This window comes from Triturus cristatus, chromosome 10 (assembly GCF_964204655.1).
Source record: "Triturus cristatus chromosome 10, aTriCri1.1, whole genome shotgun sequence".
Taxonomy (NCBI): domain Eukaryota; kingdom Metazoa; phylum Chordata; class Amphibia; order Caudata; family Salamandridae; genus Triturus; species Triturus cristatus.
This window is the reverse complement of record NC_140593.1, coordinates 939,904,341-939,925,084: the sequence shown is the minus strand read 5'-3', so window position 1 is coordinate 939,925,084 and position 20,744 is coordinate 939,904,341.

The window sequence follows — 20,744 nt, the reverse complement described above, 5'->3', positions numbered from 1 at the left end:
AGATTCAACTCAGAGCGGGAGCCCAGCCGGTGTCCCACAAGGTGCGCAACATCCCATTCCGCACAAGGGTGGCAGTACAAGAAGAGCTACAGAGGCTGGAAGACAACGGCGTAATAGAGGCGATCGACAACGCGGAATGGTTGGCCCCCTTAGTGGTGGCACAGAAACCCAACGGGAAGGTGAGGCTGTGCGTCGATCTAAGGGAACTAAACAAGAACATTGTGGTGGACAAGTTCCCACTTCCCAGGATCAACGAGATGTTGGATAAAACCCAAGGGGCGCAGTGGTTCTCCACTGTAGACTTGACGTCCGCCTACCACCAGATCACCCTACACCGATCGTGCAACCACCTGACGTCGTTCATCACGCCGTTCGGATGTTACAAGTTCCTAAGGATGCCATTCGGTCTCGCCTCGGCAGCTGCAGTCTTCCAAAAGTTGATGCACAAGTTGTTCCACAAGAAAACAGGTATCCAATATTTCCAGGATGACATCTTGGTGATGGGAGCCTCCCGAGAAGAGCACAACAAGAAGTTAGCGGAAGTCCTGACGGTGTTGAAGCAGAACGGACTCAATGCCCAATGGGACAAATGCAGGTTCGGTTTGAACACAGTCACGTATTTAGGGCACGAGACAAGCCGGCACGGCATTGAACCCAAAGCATCCAACGTAGCGGCAATCAAGGAAGCCCCCAACCCATCGAACAAAGAAGATGTACGGACCTTTCTGGGGATGGCGGAGTTTTATAGCAAATTTGTTCCTCATTTCGCTTCCAGGACCCATCAATTGAGAATGCTCCTCAAAAACAAATCCACGTTCCTATGGACGGGGGAGCACCAACGAGAATTCGAGAAAGTGAAAAGGAACATCAGCGAAGCTGTGCCCATTCAAGGATACGACCCGATGCTCCCACCATGTTGACTGCGGACGCCAGTGACCGCGGACTGGGGGCGGTGCTGACGCAAAGGACGGCGGATGGGGCGATAGCCACGATTAGTTTTGCGTCCCGAGCGCTAGCCCCGAACGAGAGTAAATTCAGCGTCATCGAAAAAGAAATGTTAGCGGCTGTGTGGGCGATGGAGCGATTCCGGCAATTCCTATGGGGCGGACGATTCCTGCTACGCACAGACCACAAGCCGTTGGTGAAGGTCCTCACGGCATGCGGGCATGAGCATGCCACGCCACGAATCGCAAAGATGACGCTCAGATTACTGGACTACGTCTATGATGTAGAATACCTCCCGGGACACAAGAACAAGGTGGCGGACTTCCTGAGTAGAGCGGCATCCAAAGAGGCCTCAGAAGTCCAAGACAAAGGCGGATGGGAGGACTATGCAGTAGCATTCACAGGCGACCATGAAAGAGCTAGAAGTGCCCAAGAATGGGAAGAGGAATACGGAAAGGACGAGAAATTGAGTGCCATAAAAGCATACGTAACGAATGGATGGCCGGAGAAGAGATTGCTTGGAGAAGAGCTGAAACAGTATTGGGAAGTAAGGGAAGAACTGTCCTTAGGAGACAAGCCATGGTTCCTGCTGCGCGGCAACAAAGTGGTTCCTCCGTCCTCGTTGAGACAACGCATAGTAGCCATCACCCATGAGGGTCATCTGGGTATAGTAAAGTCCAAGGGGAGAGCTAAGGAGGACTACTGGTGGCCGGGGATGGACATGGCAGTAGAACGCCACGTAAGAGAATGTGAGCAATGCAGCAATGCGGACAAGACTCAAAAAATGTTGAGGCCACCCCTGGGCAGATATGCATGTCCGGGGAATCCATTGGAAGAGATCTCCATTGACGTCCTAGGACCCATAACGGACACTAACGACATCCAGAAATACATCACAGTGGTGGTAGATCGCTATTCCAAGTGGCCAGAAGTCCATGTAGCGGACAACGCTGAAACAGAGACAATCCTGGAGTTCTTGACGGAGGTCTTCATAAGGGAAGGTATCCCCAAAGGGATCCTGAGCGACAACGGCCCGCAGTTTACATCTAGCAAGTGGGAAACCTTCATGGACAGGAACGGCATCACGGTTCGACACACCCCAATATATCACCCCGCCGGGAATGGCGCAGCGGAAAGGTTCAACAGAGTGGTCATGGGGTCGGTACAAGCAGCGATCAGTCAAGGAAACAACTGGGAGAAGAAGTTGGAGCGACTGATGTGGGCCTATCGGATAACACCCACTTCAACGGGGTATAGTCCGTTCCGAGTGCTAAGAGGACGAGAGCCGTTCACAAAAGACAACGTAGCCTGGAAACGCCTCACAGTCCAGAGCCATTGGTCCCCAGCAGTAGTGCGCAAGAACCTGGAGAAAGCACAGACAGTGTACACAGAACACTATAATAGGAAGCACAACACAAAAGAAGTCGCACTGGAGAAGGGGGAATGGGTAAGAGTCAAACTACCTATCCAGAAGAAGAAAGGAGACAGCAAGTTCACCGCCCCTTTCCAAGTGTTGGAACCATACTCAAGGTCAGCACTTCTCAGTGACGGGAAGATATGGTCGCAGGACCGCATGGCGAGATGCATGCCCACAGAAGAGAGGAAGACACAGGGGACGTTGACCCCAACAAGGACACCCAGCGGAAGGAGAAGCCCGGTGGCCGATCGGGAGAGTCTCCAGGGAGGAGCAGAAAGGAGTCCCCAGGTGGGAACAGGACACGGAACCTGTGAGGAGATGAGTGTTCAGGAGGAGGACGCCCAAGAGGGGACTGAGAATGATGAGTGGGGAGAAGCAGGAGTGGAAAGCAGTGAAGGGGCACCTAGCCAAGGGGGCGTGACAACCACTCCGAAAGCTGGCGAAACCAGTAAGTGGACACGACGAGGAAGAAGAATCATACTGCCCCGGAGGTTTGGGGAATTCAGCATGGACAACAAGTAAGACTGTATATATTCCATGGGGTTGTAAGTTAGTGTTGTGTTGTAAAAGGGGGAGATGTGGTGTAGCGGTCTAGCGTTTATCACGCTCGCCGCGTGATGTCACAGGACGTCCGGCGGCGGCCATTTCCCGGCGAGTATTAGCGCCGAATTCAATGAGGTGAGAGCTTCGCTCCGGCGCTCCTGCTTGTGCAAATAAACGCAGTGCACCACAGCCTTGTGTACGCGTGGTTCTTTCAGTTTGGGGCCAAAGATAGTACATCATTACAGTTCTCCCTACTATTTGCATTTCATCGATGGTAAATCTGATGTGCGTTGGAGAATATATATGTATCGAACCACTGGCCTTTGTTTATGAAATGCAAAAAGAAAGATTTAAACCTAAAGTTGAAAATATCTTTGCACAAGTTCGAACCCCCCACCGTAACATGACTTTGTTCTCTCAAGAGTCAGACTAAATTTTTATCAAAATTGTGCTTAAACATCACATGCAGGAAGTTAGATTTTTTTCATTCCTCATATACTTTCATTGATTTTCGCTGGCCTCAATAACATTTGTTTGAAGCAGTTTATACTTTTTTCTATTTATTCTGCAACGCTTTTCATTCTGTGGTAGTTGGTTAAGGCATTTTTAAATAGTTTGCATTGTTTAAATAGTTTATAACCTTTTTTGGGCATCCATTCTTTATTCTTTTTGACAGAATATTTGCTTTTAATTGTTCATCCCTGCAAATGACCCATATTGAAGGGTAAAGTATAAATACTTTAATCAAATGTTTCCCTTGCCTTGGTGGAGGTAAAAAGTGTTGGAGAGAATGTGCGTCATAGGATAGAAGAGCTATTTCTAATTTGTCTTTGTTATTACACTTGTTTTGTGGCCATAATGAATGAATACAGATTCTCCGAAGTGAAAGTTTGTCTTAGCTAATCAAAATTTAATACTATGCTTTATTTTTGCACTGTTGATACAAAAAAACAGAGCACTTTAAGCCAATGCTTAACAAGGGCTAAGCTTACATCGTACAGTACTTGAATAGATTGATCTAATTTGATCTGACTAATAGGAGACTAGAATTAGTTTCCATACAATCTTCTTTGGGCTGAAAGAGGCTTTATTAAGAGATTTCAGGAGGTTCACATAATCTTTTCAGCACAGAACATAGTTTAATTGATACTATGGGGCATATTATAAAGCGGCAGCTATAATTATCGCTGGCTGCTCTTAGCGCGCATTTTCCTATCGCCGGCTATCGCTGGAACTTATCGCCATGTTAGCGTTGTATTAACAACGCTCAGCACCATGGCGATAAATATTCCAGCGATAGCGGGGATATCGCCGTTTTCCATGGAACAACGCTGGTTTTCCAGTGATGTTCCATGGAAAATGGTGATATCCTTGATGATAGGGCCTGTGGTCTTAGCCACACAATTTACCCCCCATGTTAGATATGCCTTAGTCTGGAATTTAACAGACATTAAATACCAGCGTTAAGGCCCAGTTAGCACGAAAAACATCAGCGCTAAACCGGACGGGGCTTTGTTGTAAATACAGCGAAGCACCGTCAGTGATATTTCATAATGTAGATGTAAGTGGCATGCCTACCTTGCATCTCATTAGCGAGGCGAGGCTATAGGAAACCGGGCGCTAAGGCAAAGAAACATGCGCTAGCGTGTTCTTGTTAATAAAGGGATAACATTAACGCTGCTTTTCGCCCAAAAACGGACGCCAAAGCAGCGATAATGTTATCGCCTGCCCTTGATAATATGGCCCTATGTTCCTACCCATGAAGATTGGACGAAAACCAAAAAAAATATGGGTACTGTGATCTTGATTGGAATGGGAGCTGGACCAGTGACTGTGAGAGTGGAGCCAGGGATGTGGCTAAAAAACAAATTATACTATAACTATTTTGTTGGCTTTTCACCTACAGGCAATTGCATCTAAAAAATAATGCACCCACCCTTAACGAAAAATGAACGCAAGTTGAACTAATGTATTAAAAATGCACTGTTCTAGTAGGAAACCTCAATTAGTGATCACTTCAGATATCTATGTGTGTAACCGGGTCACTTAATTGAATCCTGGTAGTGCATTATGGAATAGTGATGTGTATTTCTAGTGCTATAAGGTCCCAGCCTGTGACAGAAAAGCAAGTGAATATGTATATCATTAGTGTAAAAATGTAATACACATTGTATAAGCTAGAATGTGCAAAAAGATTCAGTGTTGAAGTGATTACAGTACTAAAAGTTACATATTTAATAAGATTCAATTAGGTTGTACATAATGCAAATCTAGTTGTAAACTTCCAAAAAGAGGCTATATTCCAGAACTGGTAGCTAACATCTTTACAGTATCTCTCAAAAATAATAATTCTTTGACACCAAAAAGCATCAAATGAATCTATCAATCAAAGTCTGTACTGGCTCATTAACAGCCTTTAGATTTTTTGAATACCCAAATGAACACATTTACATTTCTTTCAGATAGCAGGCACCATGGAGAGGTGTTTTATTTCTTTTTTGAATGCCTCCCCCTCCTTCCCCTTCAAATTACCTGAAACCCCCATCTTCCCTTTCAGTCTGAGGCTACTCGAGTTGAGCAGTAATTATTCATGGATAGTTGTTTATTTTAACAAAAAGTGCAGGAATCGTTTTGGTAAAATATTAAAAGTGTAGACGTCATTCCCAGTAGATCCCACCCCTTTGACCCTGACTTAGAATGAATAGTATTGGGAAACAATGATACATGTGCATGTTCATTTCACGTGGTATTTTAAAGGGGCCTTCTACTCGTTACTTTTAGTGAGAGTAGCTAAATCAAAGGTAATGCTTCTCCAAACAACGATTGACCCAATTCACAGCAGTTATTTTGCGTGTCTAAATTGAACTAAAGTGAGCAATACAGTCCTTGCTGGGCAGAAAACTGTGGCATTTTGTGTTCGGAAGGTACAGTTATGAATGCAGTAACATTTTCAAAATGGCAGAATTGCTGCATTCAGAACTTTAAGGTCGGGGCAGGATTATGGGCATTTAATGGAGGGGTTTCTTGAAAAAGTAGGTATGGTATTTACCAACCTCTTAAAGATAGTTTTCCGCTATGAAGACCCATACAAATCCTAATTTGTAAACTCTACACATTGAGGTGTTTTGGGAAGTCTATCCCTTCCAGTGACTTCGTTGTATTCTCCGGGTTACTCTGTAGATTACTGAAAAGTCAGGAATCTGCTCCACAGGAAGAAGTTGTCATTTAGAGCAGTTTCCAAATGTCAGCTTTTTGAATGAGGTCCTGCTTGCGCCTGCATACACCAGGGCCTAGAAAGGGAGCCATGGAATCCAATAGAAGCAAGAAAATGGAAAGATATTTGCTGGTTTAGTAATATCACTGTACTTCTTCCTCTGGTCCCTGGTGCCCCTTACACCTGCTTCATTATTTACGGCTATGACCCTATGTATACTTCATGCGATTACATCTCACTTGAATTGTGTACTTTGCTACGAAATTGGATCACTGCAAAAAGCAAACGGGTCTCTAAAAACACATTAGCCATGATGATTGGGATAACAAATGATTTTCTAGGGTGTTTTGAAACATTTTTTAAGGTTCTTACTCACCTTTCCCATCATGGAACCTAAGTCCAGCATTAACTTAGGAATGCCAAAAATGAACATTAACAGGGTACAAGTGTTTAGAACAACACACGCTCTCCAAAGGTATTACCAGAGCTATACACTGTTTGCGGAAGAAAAAAACCTTAAAATACCCTAAAAAAGAGCACATTTTGTGTTTTAATCTAATATCCTCCATGCCCTAAAAAAGCTGTTTCATCCAACAGATAACACAGAAACTGTTGTTTCATGCATCGATGACTAGTACTGTCTGGAAGGATAATTGGCAGACTAGGCAACACAGTGAATTAAGCTAAAAGAACAATGCACATGAATTAGAAAACATGAAGAAAATATACTATACTGTGCAACATTTTTCCTGTACAAAATAACAAGAATTACATGCATAACACAACCAGCAAGGAGGCATGGCCACAAAGAAAGAACAAATGCAAGGCAAAGGCAATCGCACACTGAATGCTTACGCAAAACGGCCACCAGCTGCATGGCGACATATAGGCCTATGGAAAAAGCACACTGGCTGCCTACACAAAATGGCCACATGGTCATAACCAGCAAGAAGGCATGGCAACAACAAGAGAAGACATGCATGCCTATGGCAAAAGCACACTGGCTGGATACATAAAATGGCCACCAGCCAAATGGCTACAAGAGGCAGGAGGCCTAGGAAACAAAGAACACATGCAGGCCTGTGGCAAAAGCCCACTGACTGCCTACACAAAATGTCTGCCAGCCACATGGTCAAAACAAGAGGCAGTAGGCATGGAAAACAAAGAACACATGCAGGCCTATGGACAGACCACTGGCTCCAGGCCAGTGGCCACATGGCATGTAGGACAGAGGCAAATGGTGGCCTATGGCCAACACACAAACACACACAGGCCAAAGAAGGCATGGTAAAACAGAGAACACAGCCAAAAATTTGCCAATGCCAAAAACAAAAATTAACAGGGCTAAAAAAACTAACATTGCACCAACACAGTGAACACACATCCTTTAAAGACATTACCCCGCCTATATACTGTTTGCAGGGGAAACAACATGAAATACAGCAGTAAAAAAACATTTTGTAGTTCCATCCAAATCCATCCATGGTCTAAATGATGTTTCAAATCCAACAGACACCCCAGAAACAGTTTTTTCATGCATCCATGACTAGCACTGGGCCTACTGCCTGGAAGGTCAATTAGCAGACTAGGCCACATAGTAAATTAAATCCATATTGCACAAGTATTTTTAAAAAAAGATGGAGAATATGTGGTAAACTGTTAAACATTTTTGTTTTACAAAAGAAGAAAAGAGAATGCAAAGAAATCACTAAGCCCCTTCTGAAACAACAGGCCACCCACCACAATACATTTTAAAAATCCATTCCAAGTACAAATAAATCCAGGTGCATGGGCCCAATCAAACACACAATACCAGTTTTTCAACTTACTTGTGAAATCTAAAATACAAGGTCCTTAAATCCAAGGGATATGCAACAAGCACAAAGAGTGATCCTTCCAGCTCCAAATCCAAATGAAAAGTTACCAGGAAATGGACAAAACACTGGGAGATTGCTCTGAGGCACTTCCTTCCAGTTGGAAAAAAAGTTTTTAAAAAAGGACTCCTCGCACAAAAAAAGGTTTTTGCTCTAAATCATAATTTGGGGAAGATTTTGATGCTTCTTGACGATAGAATCTTCCCCAGATTTAAGCTGCGGTAGATCCTTGTCATTTAGGATCACGTACGGCAGAAAACACCCACCGGAAGTCACTGGAGCTCTCGATTGACAAGTTGGTGACCTCAAAATCTTGCTGGAGCATGTGGCCAGCTAGCAAATGACGTGGCACCCGCAAACCTGAAAATCTCGTGCGCGAGCACCTGACAAGTCGCTCCCGCATGCATGAAGGAACATTTTGAGTGTGCTAACCTCTGCTCCGTTGGGGAGTTTCTTGGTAACTCTCTGTTCTCTGTGGAATGCGGAGTTCCTGAATTCTGCAAACTCCGCGGCGGAGCAGAGTTTCAAACCCAGGCTTAGTTGTAAGTGGACAGGTAAGCCATAAAGTGTACATGGGCTGGATACTCATCAACATGAGTGTCCTAGCTCCATGATGGCTTCACTGATTTCTAAAATGTTTGGCACAAAACATCATGTCTTAATAAATCCTTGCTGATGCTGGTATTAGATTTATTAATAATTTCACAAAGCAAACCCTGCTAGAGGGTCCCCTGAAACCTACCAAACACTGGTGTTGTCTCTCTCTAGTTTTTGCCACCCTTTCATCACCAGACATATTTCTGGACCCCTGGGTAGAGAGTCAGAGCTCTCTGTTTCCAGAAACAATGCCTGGTATGGGCAGAGGTGGTCACACATTCTCACCTGCAGTACCTGCCTTGGCAAAAGAAGGAATTTCAAAGGACATGCCACCTTTGAACCCTGCCCCCAGCCCTGCTCAACTTTAGGTGGGAGGATTGGCAGGAACATTAGGTAAAGCAGGAGGTGGGTCTACCTTCACCCTGAACCACCCCTCAGGTGGGGCAGACAAGATAGGCCCCACCTTTCACAATTTGTCATCTTGAGGATGGGTATAGTAGCCTACACGGTGTAAAGATATGCCCCTCCCCACTAGGGTGAGCATAAAGAGGGTGTAGGCATCCTACCGTTAGGCAGCCCATTGGCTACTACCTGGCCTACGCTAAAAATGCCCCTAAACTCAGTATTTAGGGGGCTCTCTGAGAACCTAACTTCAGATACGATGGACACAAGAAGATGACGGAAGAAGACTGCTGGGGTTCAAGAACTGAGATTCAAAGCAGAGGAAACTGGCACAAACCCCTGCCGCTGTCAAGAACTCGACCTTTGCAACCTGCTGTCTCTCCTCTCTAGCCTTCTTCAAACTTGCCAAGAACACCTCCCTTTGGGCTAGAGGCTCTAGGCCCCAGCGGCCGCCAGTAAAGAAATTGCCATGGTTGAGGACTGGCACACTCTGTGTCAATGCAACTCACCACAGAAATCTACACCTTGCCACAAGCAAGTTGGTTCATCAGTCCGACGGAACTGACTCCTGCACACCTCCATCAGCTTGACGGATCCTCTCAGCACAACATCTGATACTAGAAACAGCCCCGTTCCTGAGAGCCCATATCCTCTTGCAGTGACGTTGATGGTGTAAAGAAGCAACATTGGCCCAACCGCCTCCTCTGTGACAGTCTGCCCTGCATCTCCACTGTGGTCAAACCACTGCCAGTGAACTCCAAAACCAGCACCCACAACCTCCGGTACTTCTGCTCCAGGCACCACCCAACTGCCTGCTGTCCAAGAGTCCAGGGCCCCAAAGACCTTCATCCCTCTGGTGAAGATGACCTCTGACCTTCTACCGGACCATGGTCACATGAAACTTCAAGGCAGTGACCTCCTTCCAGCGACCTTGACGGTAACTGAGCCTGACTGCTTTTGTGTCAAGCTACCAGAGGGTGAAGCACAGGTTAATTTGTGGTTTGCTTGTGCTTCACCTTGATGCAAAATACTTTGTATCATTTACAAAACAAAACAAATGGTTATTTGGTTTGCTTTGTAAAAAATAAAAAGTAACACACGGCAGGACATTGCAATGCCCTGCATTTATTTGCATCAGGTAGGCGTCCCCATGCATTCACCCACTGAGATTGATGCAAACCTTTATCTATAAAGGCTTATAGATATGGATTTATTCCAAAACGGTGGGCCTGCCAGAGGCTGGCATAACAAGAAGATTTAATTCACCACACATGCAAAGAGGATATAGCCTCAAAGGAATGATTTTGTGCAGGAAGGTTACTCTACAGTACACAAAAACAATCCTGACCTTAACACAACACTCTTGCACGATGGCCCAAAGGCCCCTGTAGTGGTGTTAGGCATCCACAAGAGTGCCAGTGAAAGGAGAGAACAGACTGCTTCATCGTTTTAAAGAAATGGCATGGTTCTGTTCTCTCCCATTGAAGCAACATAGCACTTCTTCACTTGCAGCTCTGCGTTGTGTTAACTCTCTGAAAATATGCACTTACATTCCCAATTATTATATGGTAGTGTCAAGAGGTCCCTGGAGAGCCAACTTCTAACCATTGAAACCATTACCTTAATGTGAAATGTTCTCAAACATTGATTGTATTTCTAATCTTGATGTCAATATATTTGTTAACAATTCTATGAATTTTAAACACCACATGGCCTGTGTGGATGATTTTTTCAATACTTCCCATGATATCAGGTAGAGATTAGTTCAAATATTGCCTTCTTCTACTTTCAGATGCTTGTAACAATACATGATTTGATATTTGTACTCAGTTTGAAATCATTACATCATTCATGGGGAGGCGAAATTCCATGAATCACTGATCAAAGAAATATCGTGTTCTGACAGGCAGTGACCATTTTGTAGAACTATCATGTGTGATTTCAGCATAATTTGGATACTTTTTTGTCAGTTGTAATAATATCTTGGTGGTGTCATAAATAATCATTTGGTGTGAATAAGTGGACTGTGGTATTCTATTTTTAGGGCTGGCCTCTGGACAGTTTGTCTCTAACCCACTGCAATAAAAAAATCATAAATACAAAAATACATACTTATATACATGTAGAGGATAATTAAGCCACTTGTTTTTATCTATTCATTTATTCAACTGCCACTCAATGTTTGTTTACGCACACCATAGCACACAGCATGGGGGCACTAGGTCAGCTCACTTCAGCCATTGGTTTTCTTGCACCATGAGTGACAGCATTCTGCCAGATGATGTGTGCACATCCACTCAAAAAGAAGTACACTTTAGTGCCAGAGCTGGTAAGTGAACACTTTACTTTGGCATTTTTGTTGCTTTCCCTTCTTTGTTTTTTTTTGTTTCGTCATCCATGTGTGTTTAAACTATATCTTCAGGTTACAGTAACATAAAGCTAGAAGTAACTTTTCTTTGAAGCACTAAGAATCATATTTTTCCTGTGTTGTGCAGTAAAATTGAAAAGGATTGATATGTATCTTTGAAGTATACCTGCCTATTTGGAATCACCGACATTTTATATGTAAATAAAATGTGATGGCTATTTTTTTATTTAAAAAACATATGAATACTACGTCTCAGAAGCAGCACATTTCCTTTTTTTTGGTTCTTTTTATTTTTGTGGTATCAGTCAGCAATAAAGAAATAACTAAAACACCAGCTTACAAAACTAGACTTTGCCAATGCTTATTTTTATCTCCAGCCTTTCTGAGGGAAATGCTTTGTTTCAACACAAGCAATCAGCATCTTGTCGAGCCATGAAGAGTGATTGATAAGGGGCAGATTCCGATCCGGGTCGGAAGGGCACCGAAAGCGATCCGGCCGGAAAAACTACGAGTCGTATGTGTGTTTTCCGGCTGACTCGTACAGCTGTACGAGCGAGCAAGTATGATGCGAGCTACATGAAATTCACCAACCGAGTCGTTTCCGGGTCCGAACTGCTCCGTATGTCTCGGTCGTAAGCTAACCGTGGCGTGCAATGGATGCGATTCACGACCGAGCCAGTACGATGCACGCGTTGGACAGCCTGTGCGAGCCGGAGTGTCCGGCTCGCAAATCGTCTGGGTGGTTGCCTTTGGGGGTCCGCATCGGACCCCCTGTCACCCGCAGCCCTACGACTTGGACACAGGGGGAGACGCATGGGTCTCCCCAACACAGGCATGTACGGTGCGGATTGCACTGACGTGTACCCACTGCAGGGGGCGCACTTGTCCGTGACGTACCCATTCAGTCAATGGGAGCACATGTACGCGTCGTACGACTGTCTCCCATTGACTTCTATGGGAGTCCGACCGAACCGAGTCCATCAGCATACGGCCGCATCGTACTCGCTCGGTCGGACGCAGGACTGAAAACACTCTGGATCCGGCTCAGTCGGAGTGCTTTCCGACCCGGATCGGAATCGGCCCCTAGGTATGAAGTCAGCCACTTGTGTCCTTTTATTTCCTGTACTGGGTTTAGGTTTATTAGTTTCTAGCGTCTTACTGCGAATGGCAAAGCAGGTGTTATTTCCAAATATAGACCCTCCAATCGTGGAGTCCGTCTGTAGTAACAGCCTAATCAATATCCGCCAATGGTGGAAAGTCATGAGGGGTGTAGAAAGTGCGCTGAAGGGACAGTCACCAATTTTTGAAAAATCCCCATTACTGGCAACCTTTATATTAGGCCCCTATTTCCTTGTACTATGGGAGATGGTATTATTATAGCGAGGAGTGGGTTGCAGAACACACAATGGGGCATATGCACAAGAACTTGTGATAACTACCGCAAGAATAGTGTTATGCAACTTTCAATATCGCAGCCCATCGCGGGAAAATAACCCTGTGTCAACGTGGAATTCACAACAAGGCGGTACCATGCGATAGTCCGCCGACACCGCAGACAATGTCTGCAATACAACCACCATGACAGAGATAAAAACACAAACCACAACACCAAAAATGCTATGGGCCAAAGCGCGATGAGGAAATCAGCGATAAGCAGCGCCAGGCCTGCAACACACACCTGGCAGGCCGAAAAAATCACCATACAAATAGAAAAGATACCCACACACAAACTGACCTACACCCAAGCACCATTGAGGCAGCCAGAGAAGGCACAGAGGACAAGCGCAACCCCACAAGCACCCCGGACGACCAGCCAGTGACATCGGGGACAGGGAAGGGCACGGACAAGAAGATGAGCAAGACGAAGTTCAGTCCACAAGCGAACAGGATCATAGTCACAGAGGTGATGGAACACCATCAACAACTCTTCTTCACCTCCAACGTGTCATTGGGCACCAAAACTGCAATATGGCGGGACATCGTCGAAAAGGTGAATGCCGTCAGAGAGCACAAGCAGACAATGGATGAGGTCAAGAGGCGATGGAATGACATCAAGTGGAAGACAAAGGAGAAACTCTCCGCCAACCAGAAGGCAGCAATGCAGACCGGAGGTGGGGGCCCTGCACCACAGCTGGAGATGGATGACATGGAGGAGCTGGTGTCGACAGTCATCAGTGTGGATACTGTGGCCGGAGTCGGGGGACCGAACACTGCTCGACAGGACACAAAACAACCGCAACAGGGTGAGTGACCACCAGGTACTGGGGGGACGGGTGGAGATGGCCACGATGGCACACATGCAAAATCAAGCAGGGCACAGTGCACACCCAAAATGAATCTGGCTCCTTGCACAGACCTACAGACTCTCACAATGTACAATGCCATGCTGTCTGAATGTCAACCTGTACCATGCGGCTACATACATGTGGACACATGGTAATACACCATCTCCCCTTCACATCTCAGGGGCATCGTCAACACCTCCTGCAGAGTAGTCCTAGCCACTCTTCACTGATGAAGGGGAGGACAACACCAGCATTGACGCACAAGTCCTCCTAGACATCATTGCCCTCATCCGCGACTCACCTCCAGGAGCAGGGCAGCCCAGCTACATCGAGGAGACCCCACCCACCATCCAAACCACCCAGCAGGAGGCACCCACAGCCCCGGCACCCTCTCAAGTCCCCCAGAAACAACAAATGGCCTTCCAACGCCGTGTCCTGGTGGGCCAGAGGGAGACGGCTGAGAAGGTGCAGGTGAGGTTCGAACTCATGGCTGCCAAACTGGATGCCATCCTTGGGTGTCTATGTCCGCCCCATGGTCTCCAACGAGCCCTGACTGACATCGCTGGAGTAATGACGCGGAGAGTAGAACAGCTGTCCACTCAGAGTGGCTCCAGTGATACCAGCCGTGAGCTGGCACACATGCGGAGGCTCATGGAGGATATGGTGCGTATGGAGATGGAAAGGATGGCAGCCACCACTGCACATCATCGGAATGTAGCTGGGATCTATCATGCACTGCAGGCCTCCATCATGGCATTGCCGCCACAAGGCGTGGCGCTGATGAATGCTGCTGCCCCCACACCATAAACATCCCCAGCCCCTGGTGTGTCAGTGCCTCACAGTGTGGCAGATGTATCCACCCAGGCCCCTGATGTGTCAGTGGCACACAGTGCCGGAGCTGGGACTGCAACACCCACAGGGGGGCAGGGCACTCATCCTGGGATGAGGACGTGGATGGGTTTGTGATCAGGAGGCACTAGCATTCATTTCCGCCTCCTGGCCTGTTTCTGCTTGGTGCCGCACATGGCCTCATGACCTTCCACTGACCCCTGATACACTCCGATGCACTCACATTGGACAGCGACATGGACTGCCACATCCTGTTCGACGACCAATGACATGGCGGACAGACTGGGGACTATACCCTTCCTCTTCCGCAGTACATGTCATCCCCGGATGGACTCTGGCTTGCTCTCCACAGGCCCATATTGTGTAGTGTGCTCGGCATTGCCCTGTACCGCTCCAGCTGCATAACTGCACTAGATGTGCAAATGAACATCCAGTGACACACTGCTGTGTCATGTTTTACATCATTCAGGAATGGATGTGTGGATGAATGTGGGGACAGTGCTATCCCTTGCGTCAATGATGTTCATCCTGTGGGATGCGAGTCAGAGGGTGTGACATTGCATTTTGTGTACCTGATCCTGTGAATACTACCACAGGGACACATGCATCAGTCACTTTCTTGTCTGGACATGGACTGGACCACGCCCTGAGCCCACAAGTCATTGTGGCAAGCCCTGCACTGGTCCCGCATACGGCAGGCCAGACCACTCTGATGACGCACCGAGGGGGGGCCATCATTGCTACCCATAGCAGGTGTACTCGCTGGTGTTGTGCAGGTCACTGTTCTAGTCGTCAGCATGTCACAGTCACTCCCTGAGGGCAGGTTTGCACACACACCACACCCATCTGGCACAGGCATCACTGGCCATGTGACTCCACCAACATAAGGGGCCAACGACGTCACATTCACCTCTTCCGGGGGTGACTGCATGACGGCCGCTTCACGCTTCTCATTCACTAAGGGCCCTAGAGTTGTTACGCACAGGGTTGGTGGCATCAGAGGCCTTACGCACGACACAGGCCTACCGCCACGTGGCGCAGACTGGAGTTGCACAGGGTTGGTGGCACCGAGGCCTTGCGGCCGGCACGAGCCTACCACCATGTGGCACTGACTGGGGTTGCACAGGGTTAGTGGCACCTGAGGCCTAGTGGCCGGCACAGGCCTGCCACTCCGTGGCGCTGACTGGGGTTGCACAGGGTTAGTGGCACCCGGAGCATTGGGGCCAGCACAGGCACCCCATCACGGGACGGTGACTTTAGGTGCAATGAGTAAGTGGCACCTTATGCTGCTGAGCGGGTATGCATCCTGCGATGATGCCCCGTCCCGGCGGTCCAGACAGCTCAGGTTTTGTGTGCCCTGCTGGACCGCAGTGTAGGCCAAAGCCAGCAGGCAGCGCGGGCCTACCGCCAAGTGGTGTTGCTTCCAGGACCCCAGAGTTAGTGGCACCCATTGGGCTGAGTGGGCGTGCATGGAGTAATCAAGAGCCAGAACCAAATGTGAGACCTGTTGGCCTGTGGAGCGTGGCTGCATGGTGTGGAGGGTGCCATGTCCGCGGGACCCGTGCTTGTGGATTGCAGCGGCACGTGGTGGGACCTCCCGTCTACGGGCTGGTGGCGGAAGGTGAGCAGTGAGTCCTGGGTGTGCATGGGCGGGCATGCTCCAATGGGAAGGGGATGGGTTGGGGTGCCTCTGCCTGTGTGTGCTTGGGCGGGCAGGTGCTGTTGTCTTGTGCAGGTGTGTGTACTGTGCCAATCATGTATCTGGACTCTGTTTCAGCTGGTGGCTCTGACTCAGATGTGTGACCTGGTGAACTGCTATACATACCGTCACTTGGTTGGAGACACACCGGTGGCAGCAGGTGAGCAGTGTGGCCTGGGTGCGCAGGGGCGGCACTGTCTCTCTCTCCCCCTCTCTTCTTCTCTCTCTCCCCCTCTCTCCCTCTCTTCTTCTCACTCTCTCTCTCTCCCCCTCTCTTCCTCTCTCTCCCCTTCGCTCTCTGTCTCTGTGCTTTGATGTGTGCAGGACACACCTTCTTATCATGATTTTTGTCTTGCAGGCTGGAACCTACGGATTGTCCCAAGGGGAGTGGACATGTGTCTTCATTTCATTTCATTTCAGTGTTCATTTTAATAAAGTTTCATTTGTTGCTTCGAAAGTGAATGTGTGCTGCTCTTTTCTGTGTCGACACATGCATGTCACCAGTTGCGATTGTACGGCGTCAGGCGGATTATTTTGTGCATGTTTGGGTGTGGCTGATGTGGCATGTCTTTGGTCGGGGGTGTCAGGGAGGGGTGGTCCTGGGGGTGGTGTTGGTGGGTGTTGTGGCCCTCTGGGGTGTCCGGGTCGCGTGATGGGTGGCTCCATGGCTTCTGTTGCCCTTCAGGTGTGGCCCTGGGCTGGTCTACCTTTTGTGGTGCAGGCTGCCGTCCGACTTTACACCAGGTCAGAGCAGGTGTAGATTTCCTGGTGCTAACGCACCTTATCGCCTGTTTTGTGTTTTTATCACCAATGTGGCTGATCGTTTTGAATGTTGTGGTGTGATGTTGTCACGGATTTTGGCACGGGAACGCCCACTGTGCATCTCATTAGCGATAATTGCACGGGTCCTCTGTGGCAATGTTTTTGGCGGCTGCTATCGCGGGTAAACTGGTGCTGTGGGCTATTTACAACGGCTTGTGAATGGGGAGGTATTTTTATCGCAACTTTGGCTGCGATAAAGTTCCGTTGACTCAGCGATAGTTTCTTGTGAATATGCCCCAATGAGTATAGGTGCTGAAGGGGCACACTGTCTCCTTCACTGATTCATATTAAACAATGGATAGCTCACTATATGCAGATGATGTTGCCCTACTGGATAGGACTAGTTCAGGCCTTCAAAGTAATTTAAGTGCAATTCAGTCAATTGGAATGTGAGCAAGCTGAAAGTAGACATAGTCAGAAGAAGAGTTTTATTTTTTTGGTAGGAAACAAGAAACTCGGGTGTCGGAAATTGAATGGACGTATTTGGGTGTTATGATTAAATACTCCACACCAATGGGTCTTTTGGACCTAAGTTCATCAAAAAGGTGAGTTTAAAAGGAACAATTATTACAATAAAACCTTCATAAACAACAAATTTATGTAGGGATTTATAATTGTCAATACAGAAAATGTTTGTAAGATGGAGTTTTATAATCAACACAATAAGATTTGAATGTTTTTCAGTAAATATTAATCTTTCTGTCATCATTTTTACAAATTCAAATAATCCATTAGTCTATAAAAAACGTATTAATGATCGTACGGACTTGCTGACCCATCTGCGGGAGGCGTGGACGGCCGACGGATTGGAACTGGACGATGAGGATTGGGTATCGGCGGTGGCCTCCCCGAAAGAGGTGGCGATCCCGGCCTGCCTTAGATTTGTGCAGCTGAAGATACTCCATAGAGTGTATGTCACAGGGCCTGGCTTGATACGTATGGGTTATTCCAGGGATGGAACGTGTAAGCGTGGTTGTGGCTTGTTGGGTACCTTTCTTCATATCCTATGGGAATGTTCGGAGGTCGTGCGATTTTGGAACGGAGTACATACTGTAATGGAGGAGGTCACGCATGTAGCTTTGTTACCAGAGGCCAGGAGGTGATTGCTGAATGTCTGGGAACCAAATGACTATAATGCGGCGCAGACGCAGTGGGTGACTTTGGGGTACATGGTGGCTAAGCGCAATATCGCACAGTTGTGGGGTTCCCCGAGGCCGCCTACGGTTTCGGTATGGAAGGAGAATATGGATTGGTGTATGTTCAGGGAGAAGACGGTGTATGTGGCGAGAGGCAAGCCTGGGAGGTGGACTAAGGTGTGGGGTCCATGGAATTCCTATCGTGGAAATATCTGCGCTCCGCCTCTGCCGCGAGAGGTCGACGTCGCTTTGTCCCCCTAGCCGCGCATTCTACGTAATTGTGTATGCTTTGTCCTCTTCTCCGCTGCCCCCCACTGCCACCTCCTGTCAAGAGTTATTCCAGATAATGTGGATCTTCCCCCGTCCTGGGAAGCGCACGCTGCTATTTCGGACTCTCATTGCCTTGTTTGTGTGTTATTGTTTTTTTTTTTTCTTTCTTCTATTAAAAAATATGAAACCGTCCTTTTTGATCGCCCTTGGACTGTGGCCGCGGCCTGTTATATGTGCTTACGAACTACCGGGAGCTTTTGCTTCTGGCTCATTTGAATGTATGGCGCTGCCTTGCTGGCTCCCGAGCTATCTAGCGGCCGGCCCTTGTGGTTGTAGGCCCTTGTTTGTATCCTTTTTAATGTGTAATAAAGGTTTCTTATAAAAAAAAAAAAAAAAAAAAAAAATAACCCATTAGTGGGAATTAGAAAGAAAGGTGAAATACAAAGTTAGGTAATATTACAAATAAAATAGAGAAATACAACACTTGTTCCATAAAGGAATTTCTCTACTCTAAATTAAGTTTAAGAATGACAATATCTTAAGAAGGCAAAGTAAAAAAGTCAGTTCTGAAACCCAATAAAGAGTTCTAATGAGAGATAAAAATGCTTAAGCAGAAAGACTTTTTCGAGCAGGAAAGTAAATCTCAGCTATAAATCAGCAGACATCTTTTGAAAGGAAAAGGGCTCAAATGGGAATCTCTCTTTGAGAGACGTAACTGAAAAGAGAATCCAAAGTGTTCTAATCAATTCTAGGAGCACATGCTGTATAAATTTGTTAAAATGTTAGTTGAAACAGTTGACACATTTCCCATTCTCAGCATCCAATTGGACTTCAGGAAACCCCTGGGAGCAGGTAAACTCCCATTTTTCTCACATCTTCACAATGACCACAAAACCAAGTCCTTGAAAAGATACTTTGTCCACAACTTGTAGTTTCTTCCCATGAGTCATGAGTCATGCTACCTGTCATCTCCTGTCCTCCCGGTGAGAATCTCATAATCAGTCATCTAATGCAGGACAAATGCCTATTCACTAACTAACAAAAGGCCTCTGGAAAGTTACAGCATCTGCAGTTGAAGAGAAACAAATCTTGTGCAAAGCAAAAGTTCAATGTGAAAAACAGGCCTTTTAATGATAATGTAAAAATCAATGTTAATAGGGCATCAGTAGTCAGGCTAACTTAAGTCACTATATTATTATTTCTATTTGCCTGCCTGTAACACCTAAGTATGGTTACCTACTACAAAGAAATTGAATTTACAATATGAATGTTATTTTGCATTGACTTCTGTACTTTCTATTTGAATGTGTTTTTATTCCGCAAAACGGAGGAAATTCACTCCATCACCACTAATGAACAGGACAGCTTCATAGAACTATTTTGGAGTTGGCTTTTAAGAGAAGCGTGTTTATCATTTACAGGTCACTAAAATGAAACCAAAGGTTGGTTCTCTTACTTTTGGCCGGTGCACAATGTTTGAAAATAATCTGGCCCCCACACTCACTACCGTCTTCAATGTAGTCAAAACCAGGTTTATGTTTTCTTTAACCTATAGGAGGAAGTCTTCCCCTTGGAAACTAACTGAATGCATTTAAAACAGTGCTGCCTTTAAAAATCCTGTTTACTGTCCCAAATCCACATCACAAGAACAGGTAAGTCCGTATCTCTTTTTAATATGGCAGTCCTTAGCACTAAATGCTGTTTTATCTGGATGAGGCATCAAGGGTTCCTGCAATGGTCTTCTCTTGAAGGAACTGGTAACCACATTGATATCTTGCACTCCCTATTGGCACCCTCATATATTACAATCTTTAAAAAAGCTGTCCCCACAGAAAAAATGTGAGATTGGCATATGTTGGTTTAAAATGATGTAATAACTTTTTAATTTAGTTCTGATCTGAAAACATTTTCTCATAAGAAACAGGTACATTTTGTACTTGACTCATATGCTGAGAACAAACTACAACATGTTTCTCCAACTATGTACCATTGTCTTGTGAACTGATATATTGAAGATTGGCATTTTGCGTTATTTGCAAAGGGAGCTATAGAAATCTTGGGACGATCAGGTCCAGTGGTGGGTTGTAGGTTCTGCAACTGTAAGAAAGAGACCTCTGCTTAAGTTGTCTGCTGCTCCCCAGCCTTGTGACTGAATGTAGAATGTGTTTAAAACCTTAATTCATTATTTTTGACATACACAACTGCCTTTCAGAAAATCAGTCAGTTTTAACTGCAGCTACACTTAGCTACTAGGTGGATTTGTAAAATATATAACAACCATCAATTAAAAATCAATTACTAACTGCTGATCAGCAGCGATCCT